Genomic DNA, 26,157 nt, shown 5'->3' on the forward strand with positions numbered 1-26,157 from the left:
TGTTATATCCCCTTTGGAATTAATGGATGGTGCTGCAATTAAAGTGGGTGGCACGGGAGATATGGAAGATATGGATATGGACTCTGGTGATGAAGGGGGGGACCCTCTTTCATGTCAGATGACTAAGGCTCAGGGCCCCGAGCAGTTGCAAATACTGGATACTGAATCAGGAGATTTTTATTCCCTCTCTGAGCATTCCGGGTCTTCATGGGAAGATCTGGCTACACATTCCACAAAAATGAGTATGGCTGATGGTAGCGATCACAGCAGCCTGTTTTTGGAAGAATCAGGGGAAGGTGCTGAGGATTAGCTGAACACTGTACGGAAAAGACTAGAGCTGAATGTAAATTCTGCCATGAACAACACTGTACAGGATAAGGAATTGGAACAATTAAATGTTGAAGGGGACGGGGAAGAAGTCTCTTTAACTTTGATTTACCGATCGAATATGTCCCATCGTGACGAAACGAGAGAAGAAAGTCAAAGAGTGCAAAATTTATGTCGCAAGCTGCAGAATTCCGTAAGATGTATAGCAAAGTCTCATGGTGATTTTATTGCAAGATTTAATGAGGCTGAAAATCGGAAATCCAACTTGGAGGATGAACTTGTTCAACAAAAGGGTATCACTGAGCAGCTGCAGTCTACCAGGGAGGATACTCAATGGAAAATGGCGGATTTAGAAAATAGAGCCCGTCGGAAGAATCTAAGATTACTCCAGATTCTCGAGGGGAAGGAAGTGCAGGATCCACGGAGATTCATTGTAGAGCTGTTTAAAAAAGCCTTTCCTGAGTTGATTAGGTGGAACTGGGACAGAGCAATCGAACAGGCCCATAGATTTCCCTTTAATATCCGTCTCAGAGCTGAGCAAGGGGTGCCTGAGCCTAGAGCCTTCCTAATCTCATTCAACAGCTTTCTGGCTTGAGAGGATGTGTTTCAGCTAGCACGACCTGATAAAAAACGAGTTGGGGGGGACGTTGAATTTTTGCTAGGCCGGATCTTTCTCAACATAGTGTTGAGCTTCGATGGCAGCTTCGGCAGCTGATTGCGCAATTTAAAGTCAAGGGACCACAAGCTTATTTAATGTTTCCAGCAAAACTAAAAGTCATTTTTTAAGAGCGCACTCGCTTTTTCACTAACATAGTGTCAGCTAAATAATACTTGGGCTCTATCTAGTAAAGCTGGTTTTCAGGGATTAGATATAGGCTAACCTGGGAAAGGTCCAATTATGATTGTGTTTTTTTTCTCTCCATTCTATGATTAGAGTGATGAATAGCATATTTTGGAAGGGTGGGGGGCACAGGGAAGGGCAGGGTTGGGCACGCTGGTGGGGTAAAAAGGGGGAAAAATCCACAGTAATGATTATCTTGAGGAATACAATAAAAATAAAAATTGCGATATGGTCACAAGGAAAACAAGCATTTATTGGCATGGTCTTAATCGGGTTTGGGCATTCTTGGGTGGTGTTAAAACCACATTGTTGCAATGATTTCTAAAGGGATACAATTTTGTTCGCTGAATGTCTCTGGCCATAATGATTTGTCGAAAAGAAAGCAGGTAGCTGCGGAATTGCGAGTTATAAAGCCAGACGTGGTGTGTGTACAGGAAACGCATATACCCTGGCCTAAGCGATATATTTTAAAAGAGCTTGGATTTTCACTTACTACGGCCTCTAAGCAACTTCATATGATGTGGGGTGTGGCTATTTTACCTAAATCTAATATACAATTTACGGGTCGCGCTTTGGCTGACAACTTAGGGCGTTGGGCCATTGCTGAGTATGGAATTGGTGATAGTAAATTTACTGTCTGTACAATCTACGGCTCTAACTTAGACGAGGCAGAAATTTAGGAGGAGTTAAACTTAGAGCTGGCCACCTGGGGATTACTGCTGGTCATATGTGGAGTCATAAATATTAATTTGGATAATCAAGAATTGTTGGATGGGCCGCAAAGATATAAAGGTCGTAAACCACATGTATTTAGAGCTTTATATAACTTAGTGAATGATCATGGGTTAGTTGACGTCTGGAGTAAGTTGAATCCCAAGGACCCGGGGTACACATTTTATTGCTTTCCTCATAAGAAATTACTTCGTTTAGACTACTTTTTTATTTCCATCTCTGCTCTAGGTGGGGCTTCAGCTCAAATATATCCCAGGATTTCCTCCGACCACTCTCCAATTGTTTTGTAATTGAGTATTTGAAGATGGTATCTAAGACTTTTTCTTTTGATCAGAAACTATGTTTTAATGATGAGTTTAGAGAATATATGGGCAGATGAATACATTATTTTTTTGATAATAATAGGAAATCGACGCATATCGCAAATATTTGGGATACATTTAAGGCCTGTTTTATAGGTGAGGTATTTAATTTTGGACTTCACCAGCAAAAGAAAATTAGATCAGAGCTGCAGGGACTGTATGATGCTTTGAGAGAGGCAGAGGGTAATTTGGCAGCGGGGATTTCACAGCATAGTAACTATATCAGGGAACTAGAAAATTTGGCTGACATTGCTCGGGCTAAGATCAATGGGATGTGGAACGTCGAGAGTGCTAAGAAGTACTTACTTTATAAAAAAGAAAATCATGAATATGGAGAGACTGTTGGTAGATGTCAGGCCTTACAATTACGAATGAAAGGGTCTTCCCGATCGATACTGTCTTTGAAGGATAAGAATGGGCGAGCATATCAGGACCCTCAGCAGATCTTATCTATCTTTCATCAGTTCTACACCAATTTATACACACAACAAGATCACACCGGGGTTAATGACAGTGTATTCTTAGAGGATGGAACTTTACTCTTAGATCCTCCAGAAGTAGAACAGCTGGATAGCCCCATATCAATGTCAGAACTAGAAATGGCGGTTAATAATCTTGCCTTGGGAAAAGCTGCTGGCCCTGATAAGATTCCGACAGAAGTTTACAAAGTCTTCCTTCATTATTTAATGGAAGAAATGCTGAATACTTTTCGGGCTGCGCAGAAGGGTTGTGCTCCTAGGTCATGGGCTGAAGCGTCCATAGTTGTTTTTTGCAAGAAGGGTAAAGACCTGGAATTGGTTGGATCTTATCGCCCAATTTCCTTGTTGAATTGCGATAGTAAAATGTATTCTAAGATATTGGCAAACCGCTTATCTAAGGTAATTAGCTCTCTAGTGTCTGCAAATCAACATGGGTTCATACCTTATCGGGGGACTACTGCTCGTGCAAATAAAATTATTACTTTGTTTGATGTGGCATGTAAGTAAAAGCGAGATTTAGGATTAATTTTATTGGATGCAGAGAAAGCATTCGATCGGGTGAAGTGGGGGTATCTATGGCAATTGATGCGTTGTATGGGCTTTGGACAGGGATATTTAACTGCCCTTCAGGTATTATATACTGAACCGATTGGTAGAATTACTACTATGGGGCTATCATCAGAGGATGTGAAAATCACTAGAGATACTAGGCAAGGGTGCCCCTGTTCCCCACTTTTATTTGCTTTATATATTAATCCTTTTTTTGAACAGCTGAATAACAATCCTCGCATTAAACCCTTTTTTGTTAATGATAATTCATTTTCTGTTTTTGCTTATGCGGATGATATTGCAGTGACATCAGCCGATCCAATGCTCGCAATTCAAGAGATTGAACAATTAGCAATATTGTTTGGCCAGGTATCTGGATATTAACTTAACGTGACCAAAACTCAAATACTTTGTTCAGAAAGTATCGTAGCACAGGATATTAGAGTGTTAAAAGAGGTGACTTATCTTGGTATTAAAATAAGAACCTCGATGTCAGAAGTGGTTGACGCTAACTGGAGTGCGTTGACACAAAGTGTTAAGGACTCTCTCGATAAGTGGGCTCGGCTACACTTTACTTTATTAGGTAGAAGCAATATCATTAAAATGCATGTCTTACCGAAGTCTTTATATATATTTAGATCAATTCCCTTGGAAGTGACAAGCGCTCAGCTGCAACTTCTTCAATCTGTGTGTGCAAAGTTTATCTGGGCCCCGGGTATACCATGACGAGCCAGCAGGTTTATGACCCTTCCAGTGGAGAGAGGTGATTTGGCCATACCAGATTTTGCCCTATATTTTTATGTATGTTTTATGTTAAAAACGCAGATTTTATTGACTGGGGAAGAAGTGGTTAATGTGGCAGAGGCCCCTTCAATTTTTGCTATTTTGCTTAGATCTGAGGCACGACAATGCTTACTTAAAGAAAGTGACGGGAGCTACTATAAGAGAACAAGATTTAAAGTTTTGGAAAGTGCCTTTAGAGTATGGAAACAAATTCACAAACTTTGTTTATTAGAGAAGGTATCTTATTACACACCTATGAATGCTGAAAAGATTCGTCCCCCTATTTTCTGGGACAATGTAGCTCTTGTACGGAAGAATAAAGGTATTACAAGACTAGGGGATTTGTATGCAAAAGGGGGGCTTCTTATGTCTTTTGAGGAATTAGGGAGAATGTATAATTTATCGAATTTTCAGTTTTTCAAATTCCTTCAATTCCGAGATTACTCAGTCCGCAAAAAAGTTTTGTTTGTACCCAATCTTCTTGTGGATGCAGTAACATGGCAGGAAAAGATATGGGTGCTGTGTAAGTTAATATTATCTTATAGATCTGATGATCTAGGGAAACACAACTCTAAATGGTCTGAAATTTTAGGAGAGCAGAACATATCTATTGACTATTGCCAGATCTAAGGTCGTATCATTGTCAGCTAATTTGAAAGCGCAATTCTTTAAGACAGTGTTTGACCTGTATTATACCCCGGCACGCATGCTTAAATGGGGGGGAGTTTATGATGGTAAATGCTTTCGCTGTCAAGTAGATGATGCGAACAGCTTACATGTCTTTTCCAGTTGTAAATTATCCAGATTTATTATGGATATAGAAAGATTTATGTCTATAATTTGTGACAGTCCGATGCGGATTACACCCGCCTTAATGTTATTATGGATGGGGTCGGAAATTGATGAAGGTACTCCACTATAAAAACATCGCTACTTGATTTTTGTTGCAATGACTGTTGCTCGATTATGCATCGCTTCTAAATGGCTTCAAAATTACCCCCCAGCATTTGAAGCATGGCGGGCCAAATTGTATAATTTGTTTAATTTAGAAATTAGCTTATTTTCTGTTAAGGGTGCAAAAAAAAGAAGATTGGGTTGAGTATTTGGGGTGCTTTTGCTGACCATACATGATTTTGTGTCATTGTTTAAAAGATGTATTGTCGGAATATATTACTGTGGAATAAAAAATAAAAAATAAAAAAAAATACAATTCACAAACCTATGAGTGTAAATCTCCAGCTCTCCTAACTTTTCTATGGTGAGATCCTCACACATGTAAGTTTAGCACTAAGTAGTGAATACAGGAGGGACCAGGGGAGTGGCTGGAAAAAAGAGGCATTCTTACTACTAAATCCAAGGACTTTAAGGAGAAGTAAGGAGAGATTGAGAGAGGACTAGAGAGAGATTTAGGGAGAGACATGTATCCCACAGAAGAGTAAGCCAATTGCTATTCACAAACGTCACTTACTACAGTCAAAAAGGTCCCAAACAGTAGTAAAATGTACTCCCTTTGGAGCTGGAGCAATTCCCGTACCACACATGGCCAACCACTGGCTCAACAACACTCTCCCATAGAATACAATGGACGTTGGGACATAAAATAAGAACTCTGTTGGGAACAATAGTAAATGAAATTGAATTGCTTAAGGTAGCTAAAAATAAATAAACATCAGTTAATTTGTGAATAATCATCTAAAGGTTATTGTATTACATTACTGAAAAATATTTGAATACCCCTTTTTAATTAAACAATGAATATAACAATACTTTTTATATATTAAATAACTTCATTAAAAAATATACTTCAATTTTAATAATTTGTAATTCGTGATAAATATCACATTTTTGCCCTCTATGTGGGATTTTCTTTACATTTAATATTCAGATATTCAGAAAAATAACTTCAATTGCATTTAATATGATAAAAGTAATTACATTTTAAATTATAATTAAGATAATGGTGCTGTAGCATTTATTTAATTTTGTTGTGCATTCACAATTAATATATTACATAGTTTTAGAATAATATTTAGCATGAGTATATATTTACTAATTTTCTTCATGTTTTATAACCTGTTTTTCTTTTTTCCCACTCAGAATAATGGCAAAAGTTGATGTGTAGAGATATTCAATATGCACCCATTTCCTCCCTTTAGCAAAGATATATCCACAAATAACTGACTAATTTGAACTGACAGCTGAGGAAACATCCAGTTCATTAGCACACTTTTCTTGCTTCTCCTTCATAAGTGGAAAACAAATGAAAGTGAAGGGGGTCGATCTCGCAGGTCTCCTAAAAGTAACAACAATGAATTTGAAAATGGAAGATGACCAATCTGCATCTCTAAACTTTCTTGCCAGCTCAGCAATATTCCATTACATCATATGGGGTTCCAAATGTTTCTCCAACTGAGTGAGCCTCAACAGTACCTCAATCAACCTTGAATCCCAAAGCATTGGTACTAAAGGAAACAGGAGGGCAAATAAAGGATATGGAGCGAGCACTCCCTAAAGGATGGCATCAGCTGGAGCTGTTGATAGAAGCCATCACACAGCAAAATTGGAATCAATTAATACTAAATGGAGAAGAGTGACACTGAAATGTCCAAAAGACACATGTTATAGGTAAGCTGAATGAACTACAGGTCAAAGAACATGGAATTTACATTCGTATCAGCTCCTAGACAAGCATATATCTCGGATTCTATCAAGGGAGGTAGGTGTACCAAACGCACCAAAAAGTGGCAATCCTGAATTATTAATTGGATACAACATGGGCCACTAAAGCTTCTATTTATAAAAAAAAATGATTATTGTTTACATACATGAACATATAGTGCAACTTAAAGCCAGTTCTCTCAGGAGAGTACATCATATCTATGTGGACTAAAGAATAAAAATGACACATAGTTGTGAGTCCTAAAATCGATCTCCAACATATCCACAGTTATACGGTGTCACAGTAATATAGCCCCGTAAGGCACAGATGGCCATGATAAACTGGTACAATATACGCTCATTCATAAGATACAGAACATACCCTCAAACATTAACCATACCCAAACAGTGTAAATGATTGAGTCTGAGTAACTATCCAATCTTTCAGTCAACATGCTTGAGCTTAGGGAGCCAGTTCAGGGATCCCCTCCCTACAATCAGGAAGGAAGGAAGCCACATCTCGCAGTAACCAGAGCATAAGGTGGAGTACGGTCTTCTGCATGGGTTTGCAGCAACCAACCAGTGGGCCACAATATTCACGGGTACTGCAGGTGGCCTATCGATCTTTCGAGTCACCTCCTACCACCAGGTCTGATGCATTGGGGGATGGTGCAGTCCAGTTGCTAGGATTCTCAAAAGCGTCCAGCACCTCCGTCCACAGAGGCGCAATAGGGCATCTTCTTTTCCCCCTGGCCTCCTTCTTCCATAATAGTGACTCCCCTGCCCTAGCCTGCTTCTTGACTGAGGATTCCTATCTGGACATCAGTGGGCCGCTGACTTCGATGTCATGGGAATCTGTCTCTCTGCTAATATCAGTGCTAGATCAATAAATCGGTTGCTTACCTTCTTAGGGTTAGGCCAGGAGAAAGACACCCCCCCCCACCCCCAGCAAGCACATCTCCAAGGAACAGTCCAGGTTACAGTGGAGCATTCTGTTAAGATTTTGCGCCACCAATGCCCAGAAATGCTGGGTGTATGCACAGGACCATGGCATGTGGCAGAAGTCTGCCTCTTCCACAGTGCATCTGGGACAGTGCCTAGGCCCACCCTGAAAAATAGCTGTGAGCTTCTTAGGTGTGAGGTATCTTTGATGAAGATAATTGAATGGGATATATTTGAGGCCATTTTTCAGGAGACCTTCTGTGTGTACGCCAACATTCTTGCCCAGTCACTGCCCGATACGTCCCTGTCTAGGGCCATCGCCCACTTCAAATGTAGAGCCTTTCATGGTTTCCTAGTCATCCTGCTAAGAGAGCTGTAGAACAACTTCATCAAATTGCTGCCTGCCCCCATGGACAGCAAACAGTTGAAACACTGCATGGGTCTGCAATTCATTCACCCCCCCCGCTTCCTAAAGGCCTTGAATGTCCAAACGAGTGCCTCATGACAGAGGAATCGGCCAGGAGGCAAGCCATGGGCCTCAACCAGGGCTGTCCGGGGCTTTAATGTGGAGTTCTCATAGCAGTTGCCCACTGTGATCAGTCCTGCCTCCGTCAAGCTCCATCCCAGTTGCTGAGAAATAGGGTGAGCTGTCCGAACAGCGGATGGGCCGGGGCATACAGGGGTAAGTCTTTCATGTGTCTCAGACAATGCCACCAAGAGTAAGGCCGTGGGTAGCAGCAGACCATCACTTCCTCTCCCCAATATTCTACACAGGAGCTGTGCCAGCAGCACCCCCTGGTTAGGCTCAGCCACTATGCTCCTCAATTGCATCAAAATAATTCCATCCAGCCATTTAGTGGTCCACTGCAATTGGGAAGCTAAATAATAGTTTTCAAAGTGGAATACTCCTGGGCCCCCTCCAGTATGTGTTGCTTAAGCACTGCCAAAAACACATGATTGCAACCACCATCCCAAAAAGGCTCCTAGAGGAGTGAGTCCAGTTGCTCAAACCACCCAGCTGGTCTCCACACGTGGAGATTAGTGAAGCAATAAAGCACTGGAGGTAACCCAGACAGATTTTAGATTCTGCACCCTCAATAATTGCAGATCTGGCTATTTCATCAGCCAACTTCACGCTGTTAGGAGATCTAAACATGCATTTTGAAGACGCCGCTGATCATGCCGCCCAAGAACTAATTGCTGATCTATCCGCACTACAATTGGTTCAGCTTGTCTCCTCACCTACACATGTGAAGGGACATCTATTAGACCCAATATTTAGTAACTGTTTGGGTCTAGTGACAGAGATCCCTATTGCTCTTCCATGGACAGATCACCTACTGACTCAGTTTACCTGGTACATCCCTAAACCGCCTGTTCTTTTGACTGGTCTACGGGAGGCTCGAAATTGGCTAAAATTACCAACTGAGGAGTGGGCCCGGGAACTTCAGGCCACTATTCCTCTAATTACAATGGACCCAATAAAGGCAAATGATACCTTCAATAGTTGGATCACTCAGTCATTAGATACCATCCTCCCAATAGTAAAATCTCGCACCAAAAGGTCCAGAATATCAGCTCCCTGGTACACTATAGAACTCAGGGAGATTAAACGTAAATGTAAAAGGCTGGAGAGAAAATGGCGCCTGGGATATACAGACCCTGACAAAATAGCTTACAGAAACGCCATTAGGGACTATAAGCTAGAGATGAAAAAAGCCCAATCCCAGCATTACACACAAAAGATTAATGATGCTAGGTCCGACTCAAGGGAAATTTATAGAATAGTGAAGAGTCTAACTGCACTCCCTCAGCCTCCGATTAACAGTGAGAACCTTCAAGTCCGATGTAACGAGTTGGCAGATTATTTTCTCAATAAAATAAACTGCATTTACTCTGTCTTTCCTATCACTCAGTCACAGACTCAAGTAGCTACTACCAGCTTTTCGAACTATGGGGAAATAGATAATACATCCCCAGTATTGGAGAACTTCCCATTGTTGCAATTAGACCTATTAGCCAGCCTAATGACCCAGGTAAAAACGAGTTCCCCCAGCGACTCGGCCCCCCCCAGATTTTTAAGAACTGTCAGTCAGACTGTTCTACCAGTCATGCTAAAGGTACTCAATGCTTCCATTCTCACCAACATAGTCCCTCCCAAGTGGAAAGAAGCTAGGGTAAAAGCACTTGCTAAGAAGCCCAATATGAGCATTACCAATTTTGGTAATTATCGCCCTATCTCCTTGCTCCCCTGGGCCAGCAAGCTACTGGAAAACACATATCAATGCTATATTAACCATTTTCCTAGAGGAAAATAATCTCCTTGAGCCCTCGCAAACTGGCTTCCGCCCCAAACATGGGACGGAGTCGGCTTTGTTGGCGGTTCTGGAAGAAACAAGGGGCATTTTGGATCGGGGAGGATCGGTGGCAGTCATCCTCCTCGATCTCAGTGGCGCTTTTGACACTGTAAATCACACCATCCTGCTGCAGCGCCTATGGGAAATTGGGATTCATGGAGGAGCTCTGGAGTGGATCCGCTCATTTCTATCCCAGAGGAAATTTCAGGTCTTTGAAGGAGCAACCACCTCCACAAGTAAGCCCTTGGACTGTGGAGTTCCGCAGGGCTCCTCATTAAGCCCGACGTTATTTAACGTCTATATGAGACCGCTGGCTGGGATTGTCCGTCCTTATGGCATTACTATCGTTACCTATGCGGACGATACCCAGCTGGTGGTCTCCCTTACGCGGGCAGGAGACCATGCGGGCACAGTGGACTTGGCAGGATGCCTGAGTGAGGTCAGCAGGTGGATGACCCTGTCTTGTCTCAAACTTAATGGGGACAAGACAGAGGTTATGATGCTAGGGCAACAAGCACCATCCACGATCAACCAGATCTGGCCAGGATGTCTGGGTACTCCTCCAGTCCCCAGGGAGACCATCAAGAGCCTGGGAGTCTGGCTGGACAAATCCCTGACGTTTAACCACCAAGCAGTCGTGCTATCTGCCACTTGTTTCGGCCTCATTAGAGTATTGAAGAAGATCCTCCCACTACTATCGTTTGAGGCCAGACAAACTGTAGTCCAGGGACTGATACTTTCAAGGTTGGACTTTGGGAACTCGCTATATCTTGGGGCCCCTGAATCCACACAAAAAAAACTGCAGATAATTCAGAATTGTGCGGCTAGAACTTTGCTTCAGCTTCCAAGCAGGATTTCTGTGAAGGCCGGATTGATAAGACTACACTGGCTCCCGGTGAAAGACAGGATAAGCTTCAAATCCCTTTGTGTTGCTCATCGATCTTTCTGGGACACTGGTCCAATAATTAGTCGCCCGTTAATTACCCCTTATCTTCCAGCCAGACAACTCCGTTCCACCAATGCCTCACTGGCGGTTGTACCTAAAGTTAAAAGATCTAGATCAGGAGGTCGCTCTTTCACTTTGAACGCGGCCAAACTGTGGAATAGCTTGCCCCATCAACCTAGGTCCAATCCAGATCTCACCTCTTTTAGAAAACACTTAAAAACCTTCCTGTTCAACAAATAGTCTCTCTCTGGACCTTGTCTATTGGGGAGTACGTGATTTTCAGCGCTGGGACGCCTCCGGGCAGCTAATTTGAGCTTTATAAAACTCATTTTCATTTCATTTCATTTCATCTTAGTGAAGAAGATCCAAGCCATAAGCTGAAGGTTTAATGTCTGCCAAAAGGCCACATAACCACTTATGGAGCACTGCACAGGACCCAGACTACCTCCGGTGAGTCCTATAGCATGTGGTAAATCTGTAACCACAGATAAAAAATGTGTGATGGTCCATTTGTATATCAGGCCCTAAGAAAGGGGGCAGTGGCACTCCCCATTGCAGGATTCTGCCTGATTAACTCCTAATCCTGAAATCCTTCCAAATCCCTGTAGCAACTGTAGCATGTAAGGTGCATTGGTTTCCAGATCTGCCACATGCAATGGCAGATCTGGACATGCACATAGAGTAGCAGGTCTTCGGTATACTAGGAAATAACGTATTCAGTCCCATCTAGCACAATACCCCACCCCATCCTCGCTCCCTGCATAGCACTGCCAGGGGTTCGATGGCAAGCACAAATAGGAGCGGAGGCAATGGTGAGCCCTTTCTGGTGCCCCAATGGACCACCCCATAGGAGCATAAAACACAGCGACATGTTCTCATCCTTGCAGTAGGGCCAGTGTATAGTAAGTGCACACAGGCAGATCCCCACCCCATTTGAAGCATTCCTCTGACCAGGTATGACCAGATAACCGTGTGAACGCCTTTTCAAGGCCAATCGACATAAGACCCATCTGTCCCTCACCCTGCAGAGATGGAGCATGTAGAAGAATAAACAGGTGGCATAAGTTCAGAGAGGTATTTCACTTCGGCATGAATCTGCATTGATCTGGATGCACTTGTGTTTGCATATGTGGCAGCAGTCGCATCACTGGGATTTTGCTTAAGACTGTAAAGTCCATATTCAGCATGGGAAGTGGTCTTTATGCTGTAACGGATGCCCCTTGCTCTTGCTTCTTGGGGAGGGGAACCACCACAGCATCCGCAGTGGGGACTGGCAGCTCTCCCTTTTCAAAAGACGCAGCGTAAATAGTCACCAACCTCAGTGCCATCACTCCAACAAATGCAGAGTAAACCTGGGCAGCGCTGCTCATGTTGGGAGCCCCTTCAGGCCCCCTGGGGCAGCCATCCTAGCAGGCCGGAGCGGAGACAGTGCTTCATGCAGCCGCCATGTTCTACGGCCAAGTCACGCCTCCCACTTAAGCTGTATCTATGATGGTGAAATCTACTGTGCGCCGCAGTCTTGATGTAGTTAATGCATAACAAGATGAAAGCATTGCACTTTGATGTATTATATTGATATTTTTTCATGAGTTTATTAAACCGAGGTTGCTTATAGATAAAGACATTCTGACTCTGGGGGTTAGCATAGCAACACCTCTTGGTGTCCTTCCACCCGACCCTGATCACTAAAGAAACAAAATGAGTAACAGAGTATATATATATAGAAAAAGTGGTCCTAGACACTTCCCCTGTCCCCCTGTATAATAGTGTGTATATACTTTGTATGGGTAGGCTTTATATATGTGCAATGTAAATTTATTCCTTCCTGCACTGAATTATTCTATATCCTGTGCTTCGAGCTTTCCCTTTTTCCTCACTTGAGCACCAATCTTTTCTAATTTTCCTCTTGTCCAATTTTATAAATATGTAAATAAACTGCAGTATAAATTTGTCTTGGTACTGTTGTGTTGGGTTCATTGCATTAATAGCAGTATTAGCTAATAATACATCTCCTTTTGTTGTCGTTCAGATTACATCTGACCATTTGTCCAGTGTGAATAGTTAACACTTACATTAATTGTTTTTGTCTTATAAAATTGTGTCTAGGACCACTTTTTCTATATACATACAATTACCCAGGTCCTGTTGACTTGTTGGGTCTACCCCATTGTTTTTCAATGATAACAGAGTATATAGTCAGTATTTTGTTGGTACAAGTGTAGTCGCAAGTGGAATAAGGAAAACTGGACCATATACTCTGGTACTCAACCACTGATCGACTGAGCAAGGGAATGGGTTCACTCCACGAGGAGAATTTTACCCTGGCTTGAAAATTGCTTCTTGACACATCCCCTTCACCTCACAATCTTCTTTAAAACACTATTGAGGAAGATTACAAATATGAAAGTAAGACACCTTAAAACAGCCCAAAGCATTACAGATACCCAGTGGTAATACTGTCTTTATCATGCCATTAGACGTTTTTACATCTGAAATGTAACTTGCACGGAGAAAGTGCTGTTGCTGCACTGTTGTCTGTGCGTTTTGCCCAAATTCGGCAAAGTTTCCAGCACATTCCACCTAGTTGTTGTAGATCGTTATGTGCCTGGAAATACCAGGAAGCATGTAATGCATTTGCAGATGGAATCCAGAGTTCTCAGCAGCGAAGTAGTGTTAGGAGGAAACCAACACGCTGGGTAGGTGGGGGTGGAATTATTGATAGACTTATTGAAGCATACATCTGTGAGAGCCAGCAACCACAACAAAACTGGCAGCAAAATATCACTTTTCAAACCTTCCCTGTGCCCAACATTCCAAACAGGTGCATGAGGAAAGGACACAGAGAAAAGGAGTAGAAGGAAGAAAAAACAAGGCAGAGAGGGAAAGGGAGAGAATAGAAAATTAAATGGGTGGCTAAGAAGGCAGGGAGCAAACACAGTTGAATATATTGCCTCCCAACAATGACACAAGATAGAAACTGAATGGAACCGTAAATGCAGTAAAGTTAAATAAGGTTAAGTAAGGGGAAAAAGAAAAACACTAGGGCCTAAATTATGTAATGGGAGCACTGACCTGATTTGACCCAACTTGCACATTTAACCAGGTGCAGTGCATGAAAACAGGGACAGTGAAACCTAATTCCAACCAATGCGCTGCCCCCTGAGTAGCTGCAAACTCGTGACTGCCCAGGGGCAAGTGCATTCAGTGAAAAACAGAGTGACACCTCAAAAGATGCTCTGTGTTTCCACAGTACAGATGGAAGCAGTCTTCACTCTAAAGAGTGGAGAGAGATCTACCTACAGGAGGGTGCAGCGAATGAGTGCACTCGCCTGCATGGGAATGTATTGGGTGTCAATGGGATCCTCTTTATATATAATGAGCTTTATTTCAGCAATTGCCAGAAAAGCAAACTATAATTTAAACTGTAAAAAAGCATGAAATAAAAACAGTTAAAAACAGGATACCCACAGTTAAAATTATTTATAGTACCCACAATTGTCATTAATGGCATGGCAGAGGAACGGTACAAAGGGGGGTGGTGATGGACTGGGCATCTGAATCAATCAAACACTCACACCTCAAATCAGACATGGCTTGGCAGTTCGGGCTAGACTGCTCCCATGAGGCACAGGGTCAGACTGATTTGCATATAGCCATGTCTGAACTGGGGTGGCAAAGTGGGCTAAAGAACGGTCATGGATCAAACCCAGATCTTTTGACTGGGTGTGAGTGTTTGATTGGTTCAGATGCTCCATCCATCACCACCCCCTTTTGTACCGCTTTGGCCGCCATAAGTGTGGCAGGGTATGCTCAGACGTGAGTCCCTTGCTCACTTTGCCACTGGATTCTAGCAAGCCGGGCTGAAGACGGCTGGAATGCCAGAAACCGGTCCTCGGAAGCTTGTTTCCGGTCCAGGGAAGGCATGGCTTGGCAGTTCAGGCTGGACTGTTCCCATGAGGCACAGGGTCAGACTAATTTGCATATAGCCATGTCTGAACTGGGGTGGCAGAGTGGGCTAAAGAACGGTGATGGATCAAACCCAGATCTTTTGACTGGGTGTGAGTGTTTGATTGATTCAGATGCTCCGTCCATCACCACCCCCTTTTGTACCGCTATGGCAGAGGAACATCACAACAAATTTGGGGAGCAGAAACTGGGTTTGATCCAACAACTCCTATACCGGTTATCTTCTACTACATAGTCTATAAAGAGAGACAACTAAAATTGACAGGAAAATGCAACAAGGACACACAAGGATATAATCACTATGTACTGGGCAGAAATAGGGCAGTCTTTTTCTGTCTGTGTCTCATCATGTATAGCAGAGACCGGGAGACAGCAAAGACAATTACTTGAGCTGTGTTTGCCCTGAGTACCCTAGTTGTGGTTTTGTAATCCCTGATGCCCAAGTTGCGGCATAGCCTCAAGATCCATTTCCTCCTGTGAGCAGGATACTGTGAGCAAAAGTACAAAACGTGATCTGCTTTTTTCTTAATCTCTGGGCAGAATGGACATCTGAGGTCAGCTTCAGCATTAACAAGGGCATGCCGCCACTTTACAGTAAACGATCGAAGTGGTAAAATCCCAGTTCAGAACGTAATGTAAAGTGTTTTAGCACCCAGATGCCCAATTATATCCATGTTCCTTTAAATTCCAAAAAGGTAACAGTTAGAGCACCAGCTCCTTCATTCTGGTGCAATCTGCCATCTATGTGTCTCCAATATTGCTCCTTAAGTGTAGACTTAGAAATGCCACTGGACGTTTTCGGGTTAAGCCCACATGTCTCCACACCCAATCACCTCACACTTGTTCTTGATATACCCCAACCAATAAAGTCTAGTGACCCGGAAAGGTTCATAATCTCTTCCAGAGGACCAGATCCTCCTCCAGTACATCAGGGGTCTGAGTTGTAAATGCTTGGTGAGTGAGCGAATGCCAAGATCTAAATGAAGTGGTACCAGTGGAGTGCTAGGGGGAAGGTTTGTAAGCAGCCGGAGGAAACGATTTTCAGTGAACTTTGGGTCGTTGACATTTGCATGCCCCCAGAGCTCCCACCATATAAGGACCCCCCTGAGGGTGCACATTTGCAGTGTGTCACCTTTTTCTGGTGCACTGTCAGTGCGGATTCTAAGTTTCTGTTTGCATCTGTGCATATATCTGTAATAGGGTGCGGGCACAGAGGCTAAACTAGGACTCATTTGCATAGGGCCCTGCCCCCAATCAAATGAGGGCATTCCCTTTTCAAGATATTGCTGGTGTTATATGTGTACACGCTTTATCAGTATTACAGAGAGGGCTGCAATAGTGTCTGAAGCCCCTTCTGTAATACCATAGTGCCCTGAAAGGCACAGAAAGTGGAAGTACATGGCTGTTGCTACGTCGGGGCACAGTGCATATTACAACACAAGGTGCTTTATATAGGAACGTGTTACTCATGAATCAGGAGCCACAATGGTTTATGAATCCTAACAAAGTTCTTTGGCCTACAGAACTGTTTCCCCTGCAGCTGTCATAGGCACTGAACCAGTTTGTATAGTGTAATATTAACTTTCTGTAAATTGTTAGCACAAGTAATATCAACCTCCTTTGACCATACAAACTTGTGGATTCACTGTCCTCCTCAGACCTGGGAGACTTATGTGAAGGCAGAATCACTGCTGTGGAGAGTGTGATTCCCTGCTTCCAAATAATCAGAGCTTTGTCAAAACTCTCCTCTGATTCCAACACCTCCCGTCTTGTAGAACTACCCAAACCTTGATCAACACCACAACCATAATGGATCTACTACTAAGCCTTGGGCAGCATTTACTCGAATGATTGAGGGAACTTATTCTAGCACCCCAATCTCTAATTCTGAATACTGTGCTTTTAACAATGTGTTTGCAATTACAGCCATGCTTGGAAAATTCTCTAACTTGAAGTTGAGACAGGCAATACGTGCATTGAAATTAAGCCTACTGTAGCAGTGCAATTCAGTCTCCATACTTTATTTGTTGCAATTATATACTCATAACTGACATTATATTCAAAGTGTGCTTTAGGCGCTTAACTTTATTAACGTGCGTGAAACATTAAAAAGTATTAATGAACTGTATCCGGGATTAGTGATTTATATGTGAGTGTACTAATGTTCAGTTGAAACATGTTTTACACCTATTTTTGAAATTATTCTTGTGTATGTATAACCATGTATTTGGCAGTGAACGTTGAGAATTAGTAGTTGAAAGAGGCCTTCTGCTCATCATGTAGCAGAACAGAGAGATGTTCAAGGTTGCGGATTACCGTCCAACTTTCGATGCGATTGAAACCTAAAAGATGTTGCAGGTGCCTCTCTCAAGTAACAATTAAGTTGGTTCCTGGTGGTGTGAAAGGAGATAAGGATGTTTCTGAATCCAATCTCCTGTTAATTTAATTGGTGTTCTCACAGCTAAAATGGCAGATTCTGTTTAGACTTGGGGAGGTACAGACCTCTCTGCTAATCTATATCCTTGAACGTATGAAGGTCAGACTAAGTACTTATTTCCTTTACCCAAGACTTCTACTGATGACTGTATCATGCTGATACCTTCTATGCTCCTGAAATAGAGGTCTGCGGTAGATATCCTTATAGCCGATTTATGTTTAGAAGAGAGAAGGGAAGTTTATTTATGGAAAACGTGTTTGCTTTAATTTGTTTCTTTACTGCTGTGGCAGTCACTATTCTATATATAATTTTATTACATCTCAGTCTACTGAGGCATTTCAGCTTATCCATTGTTTTGCTGTATCTCTTGAACTTGTTTTTGGTTTGCTTATTTTTTAGATTGATTAGTAGTAAAAAATAAATCAATTTAATCATATTTAGTCATTCCTGGTCCTTATTGTGAAGTCAAGTTTAATTTACGTTTATTTGGACCTTTGGTCCTCAAACATTACATATAATAAGATACATCTAAAATCACATCATCTTAAATACACTAAACACATCTTAAAATACGATACAATTAATACACCCTCCATTTATTAATTAAATCTGGGTGGGTTAAAAACTCATTTAAAACCGTTAAGAAGAAGTGCCTTCACTCTTTGCATGAACTTCCCAATAGCAACAGCAGTGGCTCATTTCCATCACCAAAATTACAGCCTGGGCCCTAGACTTAATCTCATATTTACTAAAAATCGGTCTTAAAAACATGATTCGAACATCACAAAACTTCTGGCAATCTATTAAAATATGTATCAAATCACATGAAGAGCCCAAAGTGCAAATACATCTTCCCATTTTATCAATCATTAAGCTTTTTACCACATTAATTACATAACACAGGTTTACCCCAATTCTTGTCCGTAGAACCTCTCTTCTCAACCAACAATCGGGTAATCTGTCAACATAGGAAAAGCATTGTTCATTTTTCCATGCCACAGTCATAAAGTGTACTGAGGTTTTATTCGCAAGGTAGTTTTGATCCTGTGCCTGCGATATTTCATTTCCCAATGCCCTTAGCACCTTCTTATCATAATTAATCATGTAAGTAAAGGGACACAATTTAACCTTCATCATGCTACACCACTTCGTCATGGTAGCTCTAGTCTGTTTTGGCCATTCTAATTCACTATTCTGAATTTAGTTTTTACACCATTGTGATATTTTGGTGTTCTCACGTACTCCTAGGCGTTGCCAAAAACGAAGAAGGGCCATACTGGCTAAGATGCCCCAAGAAGTCAGTCCTAGTTCAAGTCTTATGGCCTGTACCATTGCCGACGAGGGGAGTGAGAAAAGATTTTTTAGATTTTTACCTTCCTCGACATCCCAACCCTTTTTGCCACTCAAGCATAAAATTTCCACACCATACAGAAACTGCGGAGGTACCATGGCAGAGTAAGCTTTTAACACTGGTCTATCTGACATTGCACCATAGGTTTTTCTAAACAATTTCAGTCCAGTAATCGATGCTGATGTTCTTAATTTTAATGCATCTAGATGGGTATGCCATTTCAAATTTCTTTCAATCTTCATTCCTAAATACCTGTATTCTGTGACGGTTTCTACTTTCTCAGACCCCAAATACCATGCAAACCCAACTTTTCTCCGACCAAAAGCTCAGGGCTTTAGTCTTATCCATATTGACCACCAGTATTTTTTGGAGCAATAATCATGAAATATATTTAGTTTCCTTTGTAGGCCAATTTCGGTCTGATCCATGATCACCAGGTCGTCCGCATAGAGCAAATATGCAATATGCTTACCATCTTGTTTTGGGCTTGCCCCATTGGCATTCTCTAAAGTCAATGGCAAGTCTTCCAAGAAGAAGGAGAACAGCAAGGGAGCCAATACACATCCCTGCCGCAACCCATTTCCAATCTCAATCTTCCTGGTTAAACTTCCATCTACATTTAAAATGATCTGAGCCCAATTCTTTATGTGGAGCATTTGGATCAGACTTAACAAATCTTTTGGGATACCATAACTGATTAGGGCCTCCCAAAATAGCTCCCGGTCCACCAGATCGAAAGCTGTGCGGAAGTCTACAAAACAACAAAATAAATTCCCCCGCTGTTCGATCGATTTCCGCACTATGGCCCAGAGAGCAAAATAATGGTCAATTTTATTTATTTATTTATTTAGTTATAGAGCGCTACACTCATCCCAGAGGGATATCAAGGCGCTGAAAGCACATAATCAGGTAAAGCTAGACAAGGGTTGAGCTGATGTTTCTTTTAGTTTTTGGGGAACAAATGGGTTTTCAGTATTTTCTGGAATAATAGATGGTTGGAGGTGAGCCGTAGATCCAAAGGCATGCCGCTAAGTATGAGAAGGATCTCCCTCCGGATCTAAATTTCTTAATGCGCTTTGTTCTTGCCAACACAAGATGTAGTGATCGCAGACTCCTTAAGGGAATATAAAATTCAATTTTATCCTGGAGTATTTTTGTGCCGCTTTGGTACAGTGCTTTATGGGCATAGCAGAGCAATTTAAATACCGCTTGTTGATGCATGGGTAGCCAGTGCAGGGTTTTCATGCACATTGAGGCAGAGCTTCTCCTATTTTGGTTACAGACCAGTTTGGCAGCGGCATTTTGGAGTATCTGAAGTCTTGTGAACAGGAGCTCGATCATGCCTACGAATAAGGCATTGCCATAGCCGAGTTGACTTATCAGCAGGGCCTGCATAACTGATCTCCGGCAGTCCATCGGTATCCACGGAAACAGTCTTGCTAGTAATTTTAGCGTCGAAAAACCCCTTCCACAATTGATCCGTACATGTTCCTTCATAGATAAGTTGTCGTCGATAAAGATGCCTAGGTTTTTGGCACATTGTTTTGGACTTGGAGCAGTGCCCAATGTTCGTCGCCACCACGTGGCGTTCCAGAGAAGCTTGGCCCCTCCAAAAAGTAAAATCTCGGATTTCCCCGCATTCAGTTTTAGACAGTACTCATTCATCAATTGGGACATTTCTGTCAGGCAGTTATGAAGTTTTTGTTTGGAGACTTCAGGACTTTCTTCCAGTGATACTATCAGTTGCGTGTCATCTGCATATGAGCAGATGCCAATTCCCCACTTCCTACCGATTTTGGCCAGAGATGAAACATAGGCATTAAATAGGGTGGGGCTAAGTGATGTCCCCTGTGGGGCCCCACATCTGGAGGTGCTGGGTTTAGATTGATATTGGCCCAGGCGAACTGATTGAGTTTGATTGCTTAGGAATGATCTGAGCCATTGCAGAGCGTTGGAGTGAATACCCTTATTATGGAGAATTTCCAGCATTCTGTTGTGAATGACCGTTTCGAACGCCGCTGACAAGTCCAATAGTATCAGCGCAACTGCTCCACCTTGATCAGTGCATATTCTGATGTTATCTAGCACTGCCAGCAACGTGGCCTCCGTGCTGTTGGTGGCCCTGAAACCCGTCTGTGATGGATCCAATAAATTATTGGTTTCCAGGTAGTGTGTCAGTTGCTTGTTAGCCAGTTTCTCCAGGACTTTAGATAGGTAGGGAAGTTGGGAGATTAGACGATAGTTCTCAGGATTGAGAACATCTGATCCGGCTTTTTTTAGCAAGGCGATTACTATGGCCTGTTTCCAGATATCCGGAAAGGTGGCAGTTTTGAAGGAATTGTTGAACAGCTGGGTGACGTATGGGCAGAGGATGGGAGCAATCTGAGCAAAGATAAAGTGAGGGCAGGGGTCGAGGGGAGAGCCAGATTTCACTTCTTTCATTGCCTTAAGAATTTCATTTTCTGTCAGTGGTGTAAAGTTGCTCATTTCTGATGGAGTCTCTGGAAGTGGGGTTTGGGGATCCAAGGTGACTATGTCTGTTTGTGTAGTGAGGTTGAAAGAAGAGTAGATTTTGCTAATTCTATCTGAGAAGCAGTTGCTTATCTTTTTGCAGGCTTCCATTGATGGGGGTAGGGATTGGGACAGGCCAGCTGGTTTGCTAAGTTCTTTCACTATTTTGTATAGCTCTTTAGCCGTATTGCAGTTGTCATTAATTCGTTGTGCGAAATAGATTTCTTTGGCATTTCTTTTGGCATGATTGTAAGCCTTGAGTTCAGATTTGTACTTTAGTCTGTCTAAGTCCTCTTTTGACTGTCTCCATTGGTGCTCTAAGCTTTGACACTTTCTTTTGAGCATTTTGAGTTGTGGTGTGTACCACTTCTCAGAGTCTGGTCTTAGTGATTTAATAGGTTTTTCTTTTTGTTTGGGAGCCAAGGTGTCCAGTGTTACACTTATTTCTGTTTCAAGAGTAACTGTGCACACATTCACGGGGAGATCGACTAGTGCCTGTGTATTTTGATGCATGAAGTTGGATTGGAATGAGGTTTCAGTGACTAGTTTCCAGGCACAGTTAATCAGCCGTTGCGTTTTACCAGGTTTAGCTGGTTTCGCTGGTATACCAAATGTGAAGGATATTAGAGAATGGTCTGTCCACAGTAGTTGTTTAATCTCTTGGATATGGGTGGCTTCAATATTGGTAAAAAGTAGGTCGAGGGTGTGTCCAGCAGTATGGGTGGGCCCTCTGATCCACTGCTTGAGGTCAAGGATTTGCATGTCACTCTCCAGTTGAGATGCAGCCGAGTTGTCTTTGTTATCATATTGCACATTAAAGTCCCCTATCACTAGATAATTTTTATATTTCAAACATACCGGGAGAAGTTGAGTTAGTAGTCTCGTACTGAGTCCGGTATGGTGACCTGGGGGGTTATAGATCACAGCGCCTGCCAGAATGGTCAGGCCTTCCTGAAATAATTGGAAGGGTAGTATTTCGTGGTATTTATGCGGTGCCAATAGGGCAGGTAGACAGGTCAAGTGTTCTTTGAAAATAATTGCTACCTCTCCCCCCTTCTGACCAATCCTGTCTTGTTTAACCATTTTGTAATTGGCCGGTAATGTGTTAGCGATGTCTGGAGAGTTATTATCATCCAGCCATGTTTCCGTGATGAACACTAGGTCAGGGTTTCTTTCATTAAGAATGTCCCAGATGTCGGTGGAATGCTTTGGGACTGATTTGGCATTGAAATAGATGCAGGATAATTCGTTCGTGCTTGGGGAAGTATAGCTGCCTATCAGGCTTCGGGTCATGCTAGACCACTTACAGGCACGGCATGAGATTGGACCATACGTGAGGCCGGGGTGTGCTGAGTAGCACTGTGTGTGTTTGATGCCTCTGTTGTGCAAGTATGCTAGTAGTTCATCTCGCGTATATTTGTAGATATTATTTGGGGTTGATTTGTCACATGTAGGGCAGAGTTGCTGGCCCTTCATAAAAGTGTGACTTGCTGGCCAATCCCCCTGCATTCTCCAATTTAGGCATACCATGCCTAATGAACCCATCATCTGAGTAAATTTCTTATCTTGTGGTGATGACTCTCCTCTAGGAAAGTTGGCCACTTCAATAGTATAAGATGTTAATAAATCCTTATGCCAACTATCTACCCTTCGGGGATCTAATCTATGATTAAAATCTCCTAACACCAATAATATATCCTTCTGATAATTTTCACTTACGGACGCAATATCATCTTTCAACTTTGCCAGGTTCTCCTCATATTCATGGTCCTTACCCTTCTGTATATATACATTTATAATGCATATCCCTTCATAACAGGGATCCCACTTCTGCAGCAGAACCCTACGGCCTAGAGCCCAAGCACAGTGTAACTTCACATTTTTAACCTTCCTTGCTATCTGTGTAGAGATCAGCTTTAATTGCTCCCCCGATGGCCTCCCCAAGGGGTTTTTCCTTGCTGCTTTAGCATTTTGAACGAATCCTGATATAACTAGGTTTGCTAGGGTATCGTCACACAGCCAAGTCTCCTGTAAGCACACACTATCGTTTCTTTTAATGAATTTGTCAACATTATCTTGAGTCGATATTTTCTTATATCCGTTTATGTTCCACAACAGGATTGATAGGCTGTGTGATGACCCATGCTCCTAGTCTACTTCACTCAGGAACCCCTCCTCATCGTACTTCCTTAATTTAGAAACCCCTCCTCCTTATTGTGGAGTCACATTGGCTTCATAAGCTGGAAATGTATTATTGATGTCTTCTCTCTTACAGTGCTTAACGTCAACCAATAAAGGTCCATTCAACCAAAGAGGAAAAATCTTTGACAACTTTACTAAAAGATTGTGGTGTAAGTAGACACTTCGATCAGGCAAAAATAGGATTTCCAATGGTTTGTGATTGGTCCCTAATACACATGTATTGACCTAGGCCTAGTGATTAAAACATTCTATGGCTGAAGTGCAGGCTAAAAAATATCTCTCAATGATAGAATTTCTGCTTTCTATTTGGTTTTGTGACCTGGAAATGAATGTGTAATTCAATTCGATAAATGCCAAGGGAAAGACCACCCCAAACCAAACACAACCAACAATGATCAGGTATAGATTTGTGATGCAAAAAACGTTTCATGCTGGGTTCTGACAAAATAGCATCCTTCGTCAACACAAATGCAGATGAAATCTTGTGCCTTCATCACAGCTCAGTAACCTCAGCAGAATTCTAGACCAACTTTAATATAAGGGATTTAAAAACTTGTCAAAAGTTTCAATTTTATTTTGCCAACATGTATGAAAATTGTACTTCGCTGGGGTAACATGAATGCATACCTTAAAGTAGCTTTCTAAATTGATTAGGACTCCTGCAAAGTCATTGAATATTTGTTCACCATAAAGTGGAACTGCCCTGGTGAAGTTTCTGAAACATTCTTCTCTTGACCAACTGAGGAACCGTTCACTCAAATACATTTGCATCCATCTGCAGGCATTTTATTAGCATCAGTTGCCATTGGGTAAGTTATGAATTGTTCTTTCCATTGCTCCCTTCTAATTGATGGATCTCCTTCACAATGCAAACATTTCTGAGGAGATTATTTAAACTGAAAAATGAACTGGAAAAATTATGTGCATCCAAAACCATGGGTTATTGCATGGAAAGGCCCATTTACATTCGATGGAACACCCTCTTGACTCATGTTAATGCAAAGCAGCACCGGGTGTTGCTTTGCCTTACTTTCAGGTGACTTGCCAGCACAAACCATGTTTCTCTCTAAAAAGTGCCTTTGAATTCATATTTCCCACTAACTTGCATCACTTTTGTAATGCAAACTCAGTGCAAAATGTTAGTAGGCACATCCTTATGTTCCAACAAATGGATTTAAGACAATGATTCATATGGTGATGCTAGCAAAGAAGTGATGTGATAGGACAACTTTCTAAAACTGTGGTGAACACTGTGTTAGTATAGCAGCACCATTAGTGACAGTGTACTGGTAACCGCATTGTAATATTAGAGTATTTTTATTATCCATGAAACAGGTCTGTGAAATAGTCCAAAAAGAACATTAGAAGGATTATTCAGAAATCAAAAATAGTCAAGATATAGGACCCTCATTAGGAGTCCTAAGGTGCTGTACATTCCTGATTTTGGATGGTATCTGTTGTATTTTCTCCTTTAAGAGTAGCATTCCATGTTAGGAATGCCAGATTGAATTATAAGAATGTTGGTGTCCTGTGATCAGTTTGTATGACCAACTTGCTGTGACCACTTGCCTCCCTGGTGGTGCCAATAAAGTTACTTAATAACTTTAAGAAGATCCCTTCTTTTATCACTGGCGACAAGGACATACCACCAGGAAAGGAGAACCCAACATGTGTTTCAATTTGGACCCTTCTCGTTATTTTTATTTTTTCCTTTCATGTTGAAACCGTTTTTCGATGTCCTATCGTGGAAAGAGCTATTTGAAGGAAGACTGACACATGTGGACCTTCCACGGACATTTAAGGTAAAAAGGCCGAAAATTATTTTTATTTTATTTGAAAGGAAAAGAAATTAGCGACTCTCACCTGTTTGTGCATTTTTTAAAATATAACTGTGCGGAGCGATCCGGAGCGAGCTGAAGTGACGTTGGTAAAAGCGAGCTCGGAGACCGGCATTGTTGTGTTCTGAAGCAATCTGTACTGTTTCTACTCTATGACCTCTATGTCATAACTGGAGCCGTTTTTCTTTCGTTTTGACATCTCTATGATTTACGTGACAACTAGACGCTGCGTCTTTGTTGTTTGACAGGAGAAGATGCAACGAGCGGTTTTAGAAGTATGAACTGCTTCAGGATAGCCTTTTGAAGGTATGAACTGCAACATGCACTGATTATAAAATAATATAAGGAAAGTATAAACAATTTAGATTTTTTTCATGAAGTAACAGTCAGTCACTCTGCTAATATCGAGGAGGAGGAAGATAATTTTGTATTCATTTTTATTCAATGATATTTCAGCATTTTGAGTCGAACTTGAGGCAAGATTGAGCAGGAGAGTTTGGTATTTTTTTTATACCAAATTGACATTCTTATATGGGAAGTTTTTGGACATTAAAAAAAAAAAGATACCATATTTTAAAGGGTTTTGATGGATTAGCATCATTCTCATCGCATCAGGTTATTATTTTATTTACTTGTGTTAAATTATTATTTTAGCCTGTTGTGTTAGTTTGTTTAGTTACTTTTCCCTTACAGGATGTCAACAGCAAGTGGAATGAACCAGCCACCCCAATTTTTGAGCGAGAGGGGTGAACCAATTTTACCTTGGAAAAAATGGAAACCTATTTTTGACTCTTACTTACTTGCAATTGGTGGCGAAAAGTTTTCGGCAGTAAGGAAACTAGCAGTTTTGTTGAATAATTTAGGTATTGAAGGTAG

This window comes from Lissotriton helveticus, chromosome 1_1, assembly GCF_964261635.1.
Source record: "Lissotriton helveticus chromosome 1_1, aLisHel1.1, whole genome shotgun sequence".
Classification (NCBI taxonomy): Eukaryota; Metazoa; Chordata; class Amphibia; order Caudata; family Salamandridae; genus Lissotriton; species Lissotriton helveticus.